Source organism: Echiichthys vipera (assembly GCF_963691815.1).
Source record: "Echiichthys vipera genome assembly, chromosome: 10".
In the NCBI taxonomy this organism is placed as follows: domain Eukaryota; kingdom Metazoa; phylum Chordata; class Actinopteri; order Perciformes; family Trachinidae; genus Echiichthys; species Echiichthys vipera.
In genome coordinates, this window is record NC_139835.1 from 14,698,725 (window position 1) to 14,718,009 (window position 19,285).

Sequence of the window (19,285 nt, forward strand, 5' to 3'; positions counted from 1 at the left end):
TCTTCTCCATTTTTATGTATGTATGTATGTAAGTAATGTACACATTTTTTGTTTAAATGTCTGTCTCTAATCTCCAGACAACGGGCACAACACAACACCGTAATTACTAGAGCACGGTAGCAATGCAACTGCGCGACTAGTACAGTCATTACGGTAAATGCAGGCTGCGGAGCCTCTGTCCGACAGACCCGGAGTGCACCGAAAGACACTGCGCCGAACAGCCAGGTAAAACAATTTTCACTTCTTTATTTCCAAAACAGCTTGATAATACAATTGAATATGAATGAATGACAATGCTTGGATAGCTATATTGTGATAGTGGCGGCCACAGGGACACTGAATGACACTGAATGACCATTTCAGCGAGCATCGAAGCTGAAATGATGAGGTGCCCCCCTCTCCGTCTGTAGGAGATCTGGGTCTAGGTTCTGCAGAGTCTGTTCGGTCTCATCTGTGTTTTCAGTCAGGTTTAGATGAGCAATGCACACGGAATTAAGTCAGATAGGATTATTAAATCATAGCTGAGCAACAGATCTCGAAACCAAATCTCTGTCATAGGTAAATCCTATTGAACGCCTTAGCTTGTTACTGATCCAATTACCCATTAAAATGCCTGTTTTGTTGTCAGGTTGAAACGTCTGTGTGTCTGCATTGTGCTACATAAAGGCTCTACCTATTGCGGTCACTGCGGGAACTTGCCTTGCTGCGGTGGCAGTGCACGGTTGTTTTACGCCTATAGCACATTATAGAAAGCTATAACACGAGGTCAATGTGAAAAAAAAAACCCATTAAGAATATTTCCCTGTAGAATTGGGTTCGCGATCTATAATATGAGCAACACTGCCTAATGAGAGAGAAATAAAGGGGCAAATACTGGTGCTGAGTCATATTGGCTGGTCCAGGCTTCCCTGATTGATCACCCAATTAAAAGACCAATATGTGCACGTTTGTTATTGTCATCATTACCACTGTTTGCTATTTAATGCATAATAATCCCATTTTTGGCTGCTGTATTTACGTTGGTTAAACTGGTTCCATTAAGATCTCTTCGTCAAACCCCTTCTTTGTCACAAAGCCAACACAGCAAATGCAGCTAAAGCAGTCTGGGCTGTTACACCTTAGATATCTTTTACATCATATTGAATGGATATATTACATAGTGAGATTAAAGATGATGGATGTCTTATTCAGTACATGTAGGCTTCAGCTCAATCTTATTTACATAAAGGGGCTGGTTATTGATTTCCCTCTGTCATGTCCACTTGCTCACAGTGTGTGCAGATACATTTAAATGCCTGGTGCATTCAGGATGAGGCTTGGGTGCATTGAGTCATGAACAGTCGGGCAAACAGCTCGGAGCTTCTTCTCGCCAAGGGAGTGCTAAAACTCGCGGTAAAGACCATGCTGGTTTGTCTTATCGGTATCTATCATTCCACCTATGTCTGCTTTTTGCCTTCTGTAACTGTTACGTATATAGGTGCAGATTCAGCTGCATACTGACGTGATTGTTGGGCTATTGCTTCTACAGCTTGACCGTAAAGAAGGAGAGAAGAAGGCCTTGAGCATTTATGGATCATCTGCTTTGTCTTCGGATATTTCTTTGTGATATAGCCATACTTACAACCATTAATTCCGAAACGTTATGTAGATTAGTATTTCCAACCTCTAAAGTGCATTATCATCGGCATCTTGTGCCAGTGACTAATTTTTAGTGATGAATACCTGATATATTATGTGAAACTCACTGTTACTGACAAGGGAGGCACGCTGAGTGTGTTTTGGTAAGGGCTTGGAGGGGAAGTGGACCTCTGAGAGGGGACGTGCTGGCCAGTCTTTGTAATTACGTGCCTGCTCTCTATGTGAAAAGGCCAGAAACTCATTCTGAAACTTCTTGTGACAGCGCATTGTCGAAATGACAAGCCAATTTTTCAAAACTACTTTGATAGTAAGTGCATTTTCATCGAGTGCTCGTCAGGTGCAGAGACATTGGCTGAAAGTGCAGTGAAGGCGATGCATGGATGGTCTATACCTGAGCTAATGAATCACTGCCTGTGCCGCGCGCGGTCGATTGGAATGAAAGACTGTCAGTCAGATATCGGAGTGAGGAATCAGTAGCAGAGTGCTGAGTGGTTTTCTTAATTTTTTTATGGTCTTTCTTTGTTCCTACTGTTTGGGTAGCAATATCAAATGAACCTGACCTGTATAGTGGTGTGGATGGATGCAGATGTATCGTGTAAGCTATTTGGGAATAAATTAAGCATGAGGTGAGTGTCTTGCACAGCCTGGGGTGTTAGTTTACATAAGAGTGCTTTCTGCCTGATAATAAAGTCCATTTGTCCTGGAAGCATGGATTTACACAACACGTTTCAAATGAAATTTAGCCAAAAGATAAAGGTGTATTGAGAGACAAGTTTTAGAGCTAATAGTCAGGGTTTATGTAACTATTCTGCAGTCTCAATAGTGAAAGCCTCCGTTGGGTTTTAACTGGTAAGCGTGAGCTGAACCTGAAAGTGGAATAGGGTCAGAGGAACTTAGTAAGGGAATATGACATTCAAAACATTCAGTGCGTTTAAAACAGAATCTTAAAACTAAATGTTTATTTTAATGGGAACTAGTGAAGGGAGGCTTTTAATGAGGGATTAATGGACTCTCTTTTTGGTACCAGTCAGGAGCCAGGTGGCAGCATTTTAGACCACCTGCAGGAGAGACTGGCCGACTTCCACAGAGTTACAAACAACCAAAAATGACAAGAGATTAAGGCAGACATTTTAACATTGTCTAGATACTCACCTCAGAGAAAACTGACTGAAAAGGTGCTTATTATTATTGTAGCTTTGACTTTCATTCAATTACTAGTGCAGTACCCGTTCGGAGTAGGGGTGATTACCAGGTGTGAAGTCGGAACGGTTCTGGAGATATGTAAAGGGCAGTCATACACACATTCATACATACACACATATGTACTGTATATACATAGTAGACAGAGATTTCTTGCTTTATACTAAGATTATTCTGCTACAGCGCCACCTATTGGCCAAATAGCCACTCAGACAAAACTACACATGTCAACCAAACGTCATCAGATAGTGTGGATAATTAGGTTAAACTGAAGATTTGTAGACTGACCACGCGTTGCTTGCCCTACTGGACTCAACAGCTGTCATACAGTAATGCTGTATCTTGCCATGTCGCTGTATTCCCATATCAGCAATTACATTTACAGTACGTGTAAAATGCTGGTAGGATTGAATGAACTAAAACTATAAAATATGACTACTACATTTCTCGGATAGATATCTAGAGGATATTCACCAAATTGATTATTTTTATTGCCTTCGGTACCGTCGGCCGTCGAAGAAAGCAGTCCAGGCAGAGATGCCGGCAAGCACAGGTCACATTGCAGTAGGCCACTTTACACTTATGCGGTGCCTTGTACTGTAGGTCAGCTTTACATAAGCCCTGTGTGTCACGAAGACAATTTAAGCCTGATTCTTACAACGATACTTAGTCAGCCTGACTGGCACACACACAAAAATGCACAAACAGGCAGTCCTTGCTTGTCACATTCCATAATTGACGTAATGCTTTGTGTGCATGTGTGTGCGTGTGCGTGTGTTTGTGTGTGTATTTGTGTGCGTATGTGTGAGAGAGAGAGAGAGAGAGAGAGAGAGGGAGAGAGAGAATATGGGAGAGGCTCTTTGTATGAAAGAAGAGAGACACTTGGTGGGAGCTTTGGCAGCAACACCAACACACACTCAACCCAGCATGTCTGCCAGTTAGCTGCCCCCACCCCACCCCTCTCTCTGCCTAAGTGAAGTACTGGTTGTTGTGTTGTTGGAAGATTAGCCTGTTGGTCAGCCTGTAAATGAAGTTGTGTGAAGATGCTCCTATATTATATACCAACACTTAGGTATCAACTAGCTGATCGTGTTCTTTTAGTAATCAATAAATCATTTGGTTTTCAAAATGTCTAAAAAGAGTGTTTTCCTAAAGCCCAAGGTGACATCTTCAAATTGTATGTTTTTTATTTTTATTTTTATAAACAACAGTGATAAGAAGATATTTAGTTTACCATCCCAAGGAGGACTAAGGAAAGCAGCAAATCTCTATTCGACAAACTATAATTAGGTTATGTCAATTTTTTAATTGAAAAATAACTTACATTAAATTATTTTTTGTTTATCCACAGATATTTTATCTGATTGGCTAATTGTCCCAGCTCCAGTGTAAACTAGGCTTTAGTATATGTCTATATTTGTTGAGCATTCAGATATGTGTATGCATTTGTCCAATCACCTGTGCTTCCAACAGTGAAGCAGAATATTGTACTGTACTGTATTTATATTATATACTGTATATCAGTTTTGCTGTAGCAACATACTACCTACAATTCTTAATCATTTAGATGTAGAGTTGCACATTTTCTAGGCCAGACGAACAACACAATCCTTCAACACCTTAAAGTTGTTATTTCATATAATTTATATTTGTGTAATTTCAGAAAAGCCATGCTCTTTAGTCTAAACTAAACTAAACTAAAGTGTGGCAACCCTTGAGGGAAAATACCCATCTCTGTACATCTGTGTTTTTGATTGAAATTTGATAAGAGAGGTGGAAAGTGGGAGCAGATGTTTCGTACAGAAATAACACACTAATGGTAATTACTAATGTCTCACTAAACGCTAATACGCTCTGTTGACAGCTCTGAATGTCACTTTTATTTCACACAACCATGATGTTTTCCTCAGATGACAACTATTAATAACAGTTTATTGATCGCTAGTGACTGTAAACTTACCTTGACTCCAGTACTGAGATCCAGGATTGCCTCGCTTCTCTTTGCACTTGAATTTGACCTCTCCTCTTTTCAAGGCTAGGGAGAATAAATAATAAACAAGTCGGAATACAGTGACCATAAACAACTAGCATGTCGTTGATAAGTGCTTAACGTTGTGCGTCAGCGGGCTTCTTATATTCAGTTTTACAGCAGAGGGCAGAGGGCCAAGGATACCTGTGCATGACAACAGTTGAAGGCTCTACAGCAGACAGCTGTTTGCAAACTTAGTTATGCACAAGTTGGATGGTTCATAAAGGATTTAATATAAACAAAGGTAAGAGTATCCATGGAATATGTGTCACCTAGTAGTGGTAAGGTCAGAAAAACATGCATGCCTTTTTTGAGAAAGTGCACTAATCCAGTATCTCCACTGAATAGACTACCTGTCAAATTTCATGTTTCACCTATCAGTCAGATTTGAGTGCTTTTACCATCATCTCATGTCCGTAAAATACAAAGCTAACAGATTGTTCCATTCAGAAAAATAAAGAGTGTAAGTGGTTATTCTACATCAGCAGTAAAATGCTGATTGACTGAAGAACGCTAAACTCAGTTGCTGTGTTCGTGATGTCAGGGAGTGGGCCATCACAGTAATTAACATTCTTGGCTGTGGTTCAGGAGTTGTATGGCTGACCTCACCTGACCTGCAGCTAAAGGATATCCATGCTGTCCCACTGAAAGAGTTCTACCTGCTACACAGCATAGCGATATATATCCAGTTTGTAAATGTCCAGTGTCTTGTTGAGCTTCTGTTCTTCTTTGATTTTTTATTTCTCCTGAGGGACAGTTGGGTTACAGCTAACTGACCTTTACTTTGTTGTAAAATGATATTAGTCATGTCAAACCCTTAAAATCCCCCCCAATACCTGAATTCCTGACAGCTTTGCGTTCAGGATAGGCCACTGCTGTTTGTAGAAAATGAACCTCCATGAGTGAATCTCTTCAAAGGTGCTGCTTGACACGGATTCAAATGCAATTACAGAGAAACTACTATACACTCTCAAGAAAAGGGACGTTTTTCAATAGTTAATCTCTTGAAGTCATTGAGAACCTTAAAGGTATAATATGTAGAACAGTATCATCCTTAAAAAAACTTTGTATAAACTAATATAAAAGTAATCCCTCTCAATTATCACTTATCTGTGGTGGTGTCTGTATCTGCAGAGATCCAGCCCCAAATTTTGAAACGGGCTAGTTTGAGAAGCATAAGCATTCCTGCTTGTTATCGCATAAAGAAAAGCAGTAAATTCATAAAGATGCAAGTAGAATTTTGAATGTCGATTTTATTTTTGGCAACAATCTGATATAAGTCTAAAGGATGTAACTTTTTCAATAGAGCCACATTCTCTGCACCCAACAACAGTACACGGCAGAGAAGATATAGCGCTCATAGAAAAACGTGTGGGCTGAAGCAAGAAAAACATAAGGGTGAGTCACAGCTCACCAAACTATTTAGTGGGGCTTTTTCTCCTCCTCCAGGAGAGTTTATGTACATGGGTCTTAGGCTTGTCTTCATTTAAATAAATTCTGAGCCGACTAACACTCATACGATTTAGACAACTAATCGATTCACTGATTTAAACGACAGAAATGTAAAACCCAATTTCTCTGCAAAGAATCATGATAAAGTACCACTTTAAATCTTTGTAAATCTGTGTTTCCCAAAGATATGCTTATGAGGTTCTTGGAAATAAGTCATTCAGCATGAAAAAAGCATAAGAAATTCCTAATCGACTCAAGAAATCACTAGTCAAAATGACTGATAAGTTGACTATTTGAGGGGGCAGTCCTAATGTCTCTTGTATCTGTGTGATTGTTCAGTGTCATCTTGTGCAAAAACACTCAGTCTGTGTGTGGGAGTGTGGTTCTTTTTTGTGGGTTTCATTTACAGTGGAATAAATGCTTGTGTTAAAAAAAAACACCCTTTCACTTTGATGTGTGGTGTTTAGTGCATCCCAGGCTTTATTTTGTGACACAATGCTGTAATTTAGTTTCTTTCAGCTTCATCCAATTCAGTTAGGCTACACTGAGTGTTTTCCTTTGCAGAATGCTTTATAACAAGCTCCATAGAAGGGTGCGTGGGCATAGAAATACTGCGAATGACCTGGTAGTCAGAAAAACACTGTTCTGGGAGAAAAATCTCAAAAAATGCTCTGGAAATATTATAACTAACATTGTATGATTGGTAATACTGTAAGAACAATTAGCAAGTATGTTAATTCCAAAAAAGGGAAAAACTTATAATTTACTTATACCAGGGGATGTAAGTTTAGGTAATTTTGCTTTTGATACTCCATTTACATTCAAGTCAATCAGTCAATCTTTTTATTGCTCTCCTATCAATGAAAAGGTGTCTCATGGAAGAAAGAAGTGATTGTAATTGTTCACAGGTTCGGCCCTTGTTGTCTGTTTCATTTGAAGCATTTGCAAATTGCATTTTGAAAGGGTGTTACGTCAAACTTAACATCCAAATAGCTAGAGAAGCTGTTAACTGTGTATCCAAACAAACCGACAGACTGACATGCATAACCAGTCAAAAATACTATCGGTGGTTACCAGATAACATACCTCACTTGTACATGAGCCACAGACTGTATAAAAAAATGGACGTAGCAACTCTGTCGGGGTCCTGTTTCCCAACTTTATCCAGTCGTCCTGGCCTACGGGAGTCGCCATCTTGTCAGACTTAAACTCCGCCTCATTTCCTCTTACCAAAAAAGGGCATTGATATGGGGCGGGAGATAAGCCCATCCGGCTGACGGCTAGCTGTCACTCAAGAGACAGCGCCCCTAGTTATTTATAAACTTTAACCTCCAATAAAATTAAAACTAGCCTGGTACAAAAAAAATCCCAACCCCTCAGTGTTTTCATGGAGATATGACCTAAACATACAGACTAGAATGGATGTTTGTATCATCCTTTAAATACGTTTAATTATGCTATGAAAAATGGCCTATTTAACATGGGGGTCAATGAGAAACTGCTCTATTATGAAACATTCCCCTAGTGGCCACTCGGTGAACTGCAATTTTTGGGACCTCCGTTTTTTCAGATCCCTTCCCAACCAGAGATAACATGCTAGCATTCAGTATATGCCGATACTGAACACCAACTTAAGCTTACATAAATCGCTTTATGTCAAAGCCTGTCAGGATAATTGCATCTCACATCACTTTATTTAAATGCATCAATATCACTGCTCTGCCTTCCACTCCGCTCCTCTTAATGGCTTGTCTTGATGGAGCACAGAGGTTGATGGTGACTCCTCCTACGGTATGCAACACAGGAGCTGCTAAATGACAGCACTGCAGAGGAATACAATCTTCGTTTTTCTTTTTCAACCAAATGACAAAACAGGCAGCGAGCACTCAAGTGAATAGCACATTATGACCTTCTTTACACCTGCATTAATGCATCTTGGATAATGGCATTGCATTTAGAAAAATGCTAAACCCATCAATTTACGGTATAAATGTACCACATGTTAAAAGTCCATTTATTCACACCAGGGATAGTCAGAGAGCTAACAACAGGAGATTAAGGAAATGTCCCAGATTAACAAGAAATGCCAGACTTCTTGTAGCTGTGTAATAAGCAAGGTTAGGATTATAGTCTTGATTATAAAGGTAAAAGTTATCTGAGAAAGTGGTGTGTAGTAGTCTGCATTTTGACAAAGGAAAGACATCAAAATGTATGTTTTATTCTCAATTTAATATCAAGCCAAATCAATTTATAACATTTTTAAACACAGAAAGGCTACAAAATGTTTATAATGGACAAATGCTGAATCACCATTTGGCCACAGCTGACGTCTGATTTCTGTTGTGTCATCGCCTGGCATGCTGGCATTCCAGACGCATTATTAAGTGTGGGATCTGAACTTGTTGGAGCTCTGTGGGAAGCCTAAAAATGTACAAGTTAGACACGTGAAAGGAGCATCAATTATTCCCTCATTGTTTTGATTGTGTTGCGTTTCATCATTTCAGCAGTCGTCTTTGGGGAAGCAAGTCATCGCTCTTTCAATTATGTCAGAAACACACATGCAAGACCCACACACAGAGCAAAAGCAGACACACATTAGCACATTCACACATACTCATATGCACAAATAAACAGGCATCCTTTGGAAGTGGACTAGACTAGATGATGTAACTTTCTTTAATCTGATTGTTTCTGAACCCTTTTGAACACTGTATGTCACCGAATGTGTTACGCTTGTTAGACATTTCTTTTCTTGGCAGACCAATCCTATCAAATTACTTCAGTATGACTCTCGACAGTTCATACAGGATCCACACAACGCCAAATACCAAAGAGCTTAACTCTGAGACATCCACTGTGGCACTTTCAAACCATGCGCTTCCTTCTCTAAAGCCACCTGTGGGTTGACTCTCAGGGGGAGGGGGAGCAGCTCCCTTCTTTTAGGCTTTAATCCATGACCATCTGCTCTGGCCAAACCCTTTTTGGATCACACCCTACCTCACACAACATGCTGCACCTCACTGTACTTATGCTGAACTACCTGTTTAGTCAAACCATGGGTAGAAGAGCATTACACAAACAACCCGCAGATGACATATCGATGTGTGTTGATGAGGATTACTTGGCAGAGGAACCAGTTATTGGTCCACAACCCAAAACACAAAAGTCGGGTTAGAAAATGTAATAAGCAACTGGCTTACATGAATCAACACCTCAGAGGGATCACATTAGGAATTGAAAAATTGGAACCGCTCTTAATGAAAAGCCTATTTTGTGAAACTACTATTACGATAAGCAGCAGCATTTATATGTCCTAAAATGTTCATTGGAGCTTCTGACATTGTCCCATTGTGCCCATTGCTTCCTCTACCATCCTCCACGATAAAATAGATTCAATTAAAAGCAGCTGGAGCTCATTCCTTACAGGCATATTACTGACTTGTGTTCATTGTTTATTATTGTGATACTGACATTCAAAACTATCCTAGAACTCTATTTCATATCCAGATATGTATTATCACAAATTCAAATGAAACTAAGTAAAGGGTAAGCTTGCTTTGAATTAATGCGTGAGAGCTACTAAACGTGTCTAAATTTAATATTGCCCACATTTAATAAAATCATTTAAAAAATAATAAAAACATTTAAAAGGGTGCAAGTCTTACTAATAATTGGATATCACTTCATCTCCTTTTGCCTATGATCTTAATGTATGCCAATAACAGTTAGGCCTAAGCAGGTAGGTTTAGGAAGAGTTAAGACCTACCAAGTGGAGGAAATTACCGGATTAACCTAGGTGAGCAGAGGATGGGATTACTGTACTGGCAGATCACACGGTCACATACACACTATCGCACACAATCTCCTTTTTGTAGGGAAGATATATCTTATTAGGTGATTGGAAATAGGTTGAGAAGAGAGAAGAAAAGTGGAGGTAGTTGCGTCACATGTTGAAATTAAATTTCTTGTTTGGTCAAACTGTTTGACTAATACACCTTGGAACTGCACGCACATGGAAAGTCACAAATAATAACAATTCGTTGTCTAATATGTTAACACTGTTCAACGGGGGAACGACTTCGATATAACACCGAGAAAGAAACATGAAACCTGTCGCTGGGTTCAGGACGCCGAAACTATAGTTGCAGATCACAAGCTCATGGAGCTTTGCAAGCAGGCAGCCCGTCTGTGGAGTGCAGGTGCCCGTGGGCTTCGGGAGTCGGCTTTCCACAAGACTCTATGAGACAGCTATCTGCCCAAAAGGCACCACTGCCCCACTGCCTTTTTTCTGTAGTCCGCCCAAACATGAAGGCATAAGGGTCATTCTCTCCGATGTTTAGTCGTCTTGATGCACGCTGGTCTTTTACCAGTCAACCTCCGGTTGATGCTAGTTGAATATAGTCACAGAAAGAGTCTCACCTGAGCACAAGCAGTGGTGGTGGGCGAAGCCAGGCAAGATCCAGAATTTCTCAATAAGGGTGAAAGAATAATAATACTCTGAGAAAACTATGTCAAACAATATTAATTATAGCAGAGTAGTTATACACCCTTAAAAATGTGTTTGGAGTGGGACTGTGACCAAACGGCCTTCCGTCCTATAAATTGGTTTAGTGACATGATTCAAACCAATTCAATTCAATTCAAAAAACTTTATTTGTCCCCGGGGGGCAATTCAGGGCACACAGAGCAGCAAATAACTAACAACAAGAATAAAGTGTAAGAGAAGAATAAGTGTCAGGATGTTAGTGTGTTAGTACAGGTTAGATACGGAGAACATCGTCGGCGAGAGATGTAGAAAGACATGCGTGTATCAGATGTAAGCAGACAAACCAAACACATGTAGTGCAGACTAATCCTGACAGTGCAAAGCATTTACCTTATTTAATCTCATATTCAGACTTGAAGACTGAAAAAAGCAATTTTAGATAACGCCATCCGTTTCCCTTGGCTCCTGCATTTTCTGGAAATTACTGTTATAATCTGGAACAGAATAAGGCATATTAATGTGGCATAATACAGAAAATAATTCTCAATTCTACTAAAATCTTAACTAATTGGTGAACCCATTGGCAGAAGCTTCAGGACTCTATTTCAGTTTTCCCTAACTTATTTTTACCCCATCTTAAAAAGGGGCTCAACTGGATGGAGAGTTATTATCCATCATTTTATTTTGACTACTGATTTAATATTGGGGAGAAAAAAAAAGGTTATTCTGAAATATCGTATGAAAATTTTGGGCAGCATGTGAATGGCCTGCATGGGCCCGCGGACACGTGAAAGCCGAAGGTATCAATTAAGCTTACTCTGTTAAGCACCAACTTACTCTGAATGTTCCTGATAGTAGTCAGACCAACACCATTAGGATAACAACTGCTACTGATAAAATCTTATATTGAGCCTTCTCCCAGTGGAAGCACTTAAGGCAAACCACCAACCGTCCTCAAACATGCACACAAACACATTCAAGCTTGCTCTTTTACAGTCTCCAATCCATGTTCCTCTTGTCAGTAGGCATCCCTACTATTTGATTTGTGGCACATGGGTTTATGTGCCTTTTTCAGAAGATCCGAGAAATGAGGGGAGGGATGAAGGAATCCCAGGCAAGGAAGCGTTTGCACCCTGCCTTCACTTTTCCTATATATAAAGTCACCAGGGACAGCCTCAGAAATACAAGACTAGATCAGCATGGACATTCTCCCTCTCAGTGTTTCTCTCAAATATACAGTATACCTCATTTAAACCAAGTGTGTGTTTGCTCAGCCGTTGTTCCCTTTTTGCTGCCATGGCAACCTGCCGTTAGTAATCCAATTGTGATGTGGATATAACATCAATAATTATTGCTCACTATTGGATAGCTTGCATTTATGTTACATGTACACAGAGAGAATGAAAGGAGAAAACTCACAATGTCTGTCATCTGATAAACTTTTATTGAGTAATTTTATTAACATAGAGACATGGCTCTACTGTAAAAGCAAGAAAGATACAGTAATAATCTGAGCTCTGCAAGGCATTTCCACACTGGCTCTTTAAATGGGGTAGTGGCAGGCCCCCAGAAAGAGCGCTGGTCTTTAAAGCCAATTTGACATAGTGGCCAAACAGTGGTATCGAAAGTACTGGGTCCGTCACGTAATACCATGTGGTCCATTAAGTCTTTCACATCGACTTAAGTGTTACAATATTTGAATATTATAATTTGGTCCAATACCATTTGCAAAGTCTCTAAGAGCCACGCAATTAAATATCTTTATCCCCATTCAAGTTGTTGGAGAACTAACTGGACATAGTGCCTTGTGCACCTGCTCTATGGGCGCAATAATGTGCTGATATTTTGGGTAATTTCAAATGCGGCAATTTAACTTTAAATCATGTGCCACTAAGCAACTTTCATAGTAATGAGCGGGGCTCCGCCTCAGAACAGTGTATACGGTTCTCCTTAAACATCCATGGGTAGAGGTCGAAGGATTACTCTTTTTGTCCACTTTACCTATGATTTGGAAAGTGGTCATAAAATGATGAGCATAAATTATCTCTTTCAGAGCAAATGCCACCATTTCAGACCATTCTCATTCATTCTGCTACCATTTGGCCAGCCCTTCAGTGTCCAGCAATAACTGATATGCAGTCATAAACAAACATTCAGTAGTTTGTGATTGAATTTACTGTTTATTAAACTGGTTGTCACTGGTCTGGTGGAGAGTACCTCCGGGAGCGTTCCCCTCATTATTCTTTGTCCATTTTATGCCTTTATTTGATAGTGATAGTGGAGAGAGACATGGAAAGTGTTGAAAAGGGATTAGGGGTATGAAATACAGCAGAAAGTCTGGCTAGCCAGGAATTGGGGCACCTGTGTCCATGTGGTATGCGCCATAACCACTCGGCCATCGGGCCGCTGGCTCGTTTCTCCTTTAAGTTTATCCGTCTCACCGGTCTCTCTTCCTTGTTTTCTTTGCGATGATAAATGCAGTGAGAGTGAAAGAAATTAAAACCAAGGTCAAGTTATTGTATTCACCTGATGTGGGTTGTGCTTGTGCTAATTAGTTCATATTTCATCATTCATTCATCATCATTGCATTAGTTGTTTAAGTTACGCTTCAGTGTCTTTGATCACTTTGATCACTATTGATTGTTTAAAGATACATAGAATTTGACGGGTTGCAGACTGTGCTTGGCCCCAAATTCTTTACATGTTATTTAAACACATTAGCTTCATCAATGCCCCCTCTTAAGATGTTTGATATGCATTTAAAGTTCCTTATTACAATGCAGTCAATCAAATCTTACATAAAGCAGTAGCATCGGTCGTTCTATCATAGACAGAGGAGACAGCCACACTGAGCCAGACAGCAGTCTGCTACACAACACAGGAGCTACAGACTTCGAAAGACAACAATAACAACCCACATTAGCTTTCATGCTAAAGTCTCATCATCTAACTTACAAAAATGGACCTGCAACACTCCCTGCACCTTAGCTTCTTGAACGAGCCGCCACACAAACAACACAACAAACCAGCTTGTGAATGCGCCTGCAAATGTAAAAAATAAAAATATTTAGATGTAGATGTTATCAGTCATTAGTAATTATTTGACTTTCCCCCACGATTTTAGTCCAGTGGTTTCAGAGGAGATGGATTGTTGTATCCCAGGAGTCCCCACTCTCCAAATCCACTCCACTACCAGCCATTTTTGAAAAAAAGAAAAAGCGTTTTCTTCCCTGTGATATGAACCTTCATTTAGGCTGAATCAGCTGATGCCGTTATCAGTTGCCATGGAGACTGACTGAGTTAGAGTGTTGCCGTGGAAACTGAGCTGCTCATCACCACCCACAGCAACCCTCCCCACTTCCTTGAGCCTTCAGTTCACAAAAATGAATATGAACACGCTGCCATACATTTAACCCCAGTGGTTATGTTTTTATGATCGATATTGAGTTTGTCTTATTTAAACCTTACAGACAGACAGAGGCAGTCTAGGTTTTTATGTGCAACAAGCTGCTTTGGCAATATTGTTCATGTAACAGTGAGACCTAAATTGAATTGAGACAGGAAGGATGATTCATTGGTCAACATAACCGGATGTATTGTCCCTTTCATCCCAAATGTCACAAAACACAATAGCAGCAGCATGAATGTTGTGTATTTAATGATAGCATGGTCAAATTTACAGTGTTTCCAACATAAACACATAGATGGAGAGTCATGACAGTGTGAGTGTGCGATAATAACAGGATCCTGAAACCGAAGCAGCTAAATTGAATCCAGCCACCATTCATTTTATTATTTACACCTGTGCCTTTCACACTGTGGCATGGCAGACATTTTGCCTCAGCCAAAGCATATGAGGAAGGAGGCAAGGCGTGTTTGCTTTCACTCACAAACTAATCCTGCTTTGTTCGCCTTGTACAGTCTAAGTTCAATCTGACTTAACTTTGACATGCAGGATTTTCATTGGATTGACCTCTCACTCAGGAAATATTAATTGTATGTATCCTTTGTATAACGACATCGCAAAATAATGAAAATAGCCGAGAAGAAGGGATGATTCTCTGCTGCTGTATAGTGAGTACATGTCCAATGATAGGGTTAAATGACAATAACATGTTTTATAATAGAATAAAAGCTGTGTCATTTACAACTTGTGGGATGCTGCAGTTATCCTGCTAGACAAGCCTGCTCCCATTTTCCAGCTTTACATGTTTATTCTCTCAAATTTGCCTGCACCAGTTACAGGGCTTGCTCTCCACATTATTTTAGCATTGTTCACCTCAGATTGAGTCTACACCAAACCTACCATAATTATTTTTTCATTCATTCATGAACTATTCATGCCTAATTGAAACAGCATTTAGTCAATAATAATATAATACTGTAACTACATTCATAAATGTACTACATATGATGAAATCAAATTCATTTTTCAGGAACAGCCTGTATGGTTGGACTACACCCACACACGCACATGGTAGACGCCAATGCCGTTGTGTCTACACGTCACATCTCTTTTGCTCCCGGACTCTAAAATTACACCCTTGGGCAGGATTATACCAGCGTTAAGTACATTTGTGTGGTCATCCTGAGGTTAACATTTAGGATGGAGGAAAACCTGCCTACTGCCTGTTTATTAATTCAACAGTGGTCGGGTTTCTTTCGGTTGCTCACTGTTTCACTGGTCCCTTGGTAGTTGTCTCTGTGATAGTGATACACACACACACACACGCACACACACACACACACACACACACACACACACTAGGGGTGGATCGGTTCACAAAATCCACTGTTCGGTTCATATCACGGTTTTGGGGTCACGGTTTTTCGGTTTGGTCCGGTTGTGTTTTTCTATTTCTTTTAGATTCTAAAAATACCATGTATCAGATCTGTAGCCTAATAACATTTATGAATTTATATATTTATTTGGCAAAAAAGGTAAACAATAGTTTGCCTTCTAAGTAAGAATATTAACACTTTTACATTATCAAATCTTAGAAAAAAATAAGAAAATAGGTTTTCTTTCACCAAAATATGCACAAACAGCAATCACTGAACTGACTGAATAAAGGCTAGGGTTATTCAATTAATTTGGAATTGAGGCCGGTTGACAAAAATGATCCAAAATGACGGGCCGTAAAAATATGAGCATCACATTAATAGATATTGTAAAACAATGCAGCGACATAGGAGTGCAAACAGTATACTGTCTTTATTTTATCAGTGTAAATATTAGTCATAGACCTAAAAGCAACAAGCTTGTCAAAAAACAACCCTTGTTAAATAAACAAACCTATTAACCAGAGGGTTTCACTTAATTATTGGACTAAAGTACAAGTTTGAGGTTCTTCTCCTTTAATTGAGTATTTTATTTACATGCTACTTCATACTTCTACTCCACTACAAATCAGTGGAAATATTCTACTTTTTACTGCACTGCACTACATTTATCTGATTACTTCTCTAGTTACTTTACCAGGCTTACAAGTGAATATGAAACATTAGTTTATTAATAAAAAACTGGACTGACAAAAATGAACGTAACATTAATGCTCATGATTTTTCTGAAAATGCCTTCTCAAATTATCCTCTTAACACTCAGATATGGCTCTGCAGAGTAAACACAGGCTTCCCAGTGACAGAATCAAAAACTTCTCTGTCCATTCTTTGGTGAACTGACGGTTTTCTGTTACAACTTTTCTTTTTTTAAAGAGTAGAAAGAGAAGTTGATGTGGTGATTAAACCATGGATTTGACCAGACTGAAACTAACAAACAGAGCGGAGCTAAGCGAGCTGTTGCCAAGAGGATTCAGAAAACCTACGAAGAAGAGCGTAGCGGGTACGTGCGTAGCAGAAACTTGTGTAGAGTTGTGGCCGTGTGCCTACAGGGAGCGTGCGGAGCAAGTTTCCCAGCATGCTGGTATTTGACGCGCTGAGATGGATACAAGAAAGGACAGCGGTCATGAAGGCTTACGCTACGTTGCACCTCATAAACCGAACGGTACACGCGTGTACCGAACCGTGACAAGCGTGCTGAACTGGACAGATTTTTTTAATAAACCGTTCCACACCTAACACACAAACACACACACTACCCTATAGGCCAGGCTTTGCCCTATAGAACCGGCTTTGCAGTGAGTTCCATATGGTATTTAACGTAACACTAAACACAATATTGGACTAAATTCATGTGTGTCAGCACAGTTTTCTCAATAACATTTAAGTGCAAAAATTACCTTTACTGTAATATATGTTGGCCATAGGACAGAAGTTATATTAAAGTTGGGGGTAGTCGTAGCAGTTTATGTTTGCCGTTGTTGGGAAAATCCATAATGTTCTTTCAGCATATTAGAAGTCAAGTGTTCTGAGAGACAACTAGGCTTCTGCACCTCCCCTTTCCTGGTTTTTCAGGCTTTAGAAAATTTAGCCTGTTCCTCTTGGTTGTTCTACAAATGCAGCGTGCACTTTTCTTTGGTGAAAGTTCTTCAAACTGTAGCCAAAGGTTCATGGCTGCAACTAATTCAAGGCTAAACTTGTAGATAACAGAGACTTTATTGTTATCCATCTATTTGCAGTACAGTACATAGAGCGATTGAATTGTGTAAAAATAATTTTCCAGTTTATTTTCCAGGGAGTGGACATTTGCTGTTGAAACATTGGGGAGAACTGGTCTGCTGCTGGAGTTAGCCTTTAGCCTAGCACAGTCTTGTTTGCCGTGTTTACATTTCCTCTCACACCGCCTTCGGTGTCTCGCCTTCATATGGCACTTTTAGCCTGCTACGAGGATCAGAGGCAGCCACGGCACTGCCTACACCATCTGAATGCTGAGAAGATGGAGGTAGTGTGAGAACAAACGTAAACGTGGCGGACAAGCCTGGTATTCATACTAGGGCAGCTTCACTGTGAGAGCGACTTCAAGATTGTGTGGCCATAGATGTATCAACATTAAATACAACACAATACAACATTATTCAATATCTAGCACCATTTTTATCAGACCTGGAGTCCATCTCGCCACGCTTCGCCGATATAGACAAACATTTACACCTTAATTGTCAGAGTCTAACAGAGACTGTATCGAGAGATCGTAGAGACTGACATAAAAACAAAACAAGCAAAGAGTTTCAGAGATGGATAAGTGTTGCATATAGTTTAGGCTTCTGTTAACCAGCCAAGGCTCACTGCTGCATGATATACGTAAATGTAGTGTACTTAGGTAGAATAGGGCTGAAAAGGTAAGGTCACCTGCCACGGAACACAGACAAAGTGTTTTACAGTCTTTTACATCTTTGTGTGTACTGTACTGTATATCCTCATTTACAGAGGCAAAATAGTAAGTTTATCCCCAAAGCTGTTTCAAATATTTTTTAAAGCGGCATTGTGATAGTTTCCATTAAAGCTATTCTTACCTTTCTGGCATGTTGCTCAGCGCTTAGAAAAAAAAAAAAAATTGAACATGAACAACTCCGTCCAAAGTCCTACCCTCTTCCCCCTGCCTGACCTCTGACGCACCCTCCAGCCCGACGCGTGCGTGAGCAGCGCAAGTGAAACTGCTGGTTTGTTTACACTACCAGTGACTAATCTTCCTTACGCAAATAACATAGTATTACAGAACTCGCGGCCATCTCATCTCTTTTTAGCTCCAGATGAAGCTGCATTAGCCTCTGCCATCCCTGGAAAGCAGAGCCGATGTTGACTGGCGTTTTGCCTCTCGACGCATCAGTTCTTCGCCGTACCTTGCTGTCTCTCACAGACCATTCTCTCTGCAGAGAGGTGCGCGACTTGCAAGCAGTGACGGCGGTAGGCCACTGGAAGGGAGGCTGTGATGATGACAGGCAGGAAGATCGGCAAATAATTTTATTCGGACCGAATGAAATGATTGGTCAGACTTTTATCAGAAACATATGAGAATTGAATATTGATGAGTTTCAACACACCTTATGAGCATTTTAAGATTACAAAAGAAAAATATAAAAATGCCAGAAAGGTAAGACTTGCTTTAAGTCTCTGTACGTTGTAGAAACCTTTGTTTATAAAAACATTGCGTTCAGGGTGACACTTTGCTGGGCTACCTTTTTTCTTTGAAGACAGCAGTATTAAACATGCAGTACTTCTGCACAATCATGGACTTGTGCCATAGCTGTATCAAAGCACAGCAAGATGGTCAAACTTATTATACAGAATAAACTGTAAAGTCTAGCAATGAACACACCATGAGCATGTTGCTCTTTTAAAGTCATGTGGCTCCCATTATGAGTAAAAAAAAAATATTAGAACTGATCCGATCACAGATTTTACAGTGGCAGTGAAAGCTACAACCACCTACACTACACAACAGTGACCGATCACAAGCATACGATGACCTTATGTGTTTACTAGTGAGTGTTTGTATATGTGTTTGTGCTCGGCCTGTACTATGGGTAGGTGTGCACTGGTGTGTTTTTGCAAGATAACAAACTCAGATTGTTCATTAGCTA

General features: G+C 39.9%; 1 protein-coding gene across 1 annotated transcript in view; it reads left to right on the plus strand.

Annotated features, from left to right (window-relative positions):
- The first annotated feature begins 203 nt into the window (after positions 1-203).
- Positions 204-19,285, plus strand: part of map2 (microtubule-associated protein 2) — a 93,552-nt gene continuing 74,470 nt past the window's right edge. The window contains exon 1 of the mRNA XM_083921022.1: positions 204-225. The gene's annotated coding sequence lies outside the window, so the exon portion shown is untranslated. The remainder of the gene's footprint in view (positions 226-19,285) is intronic.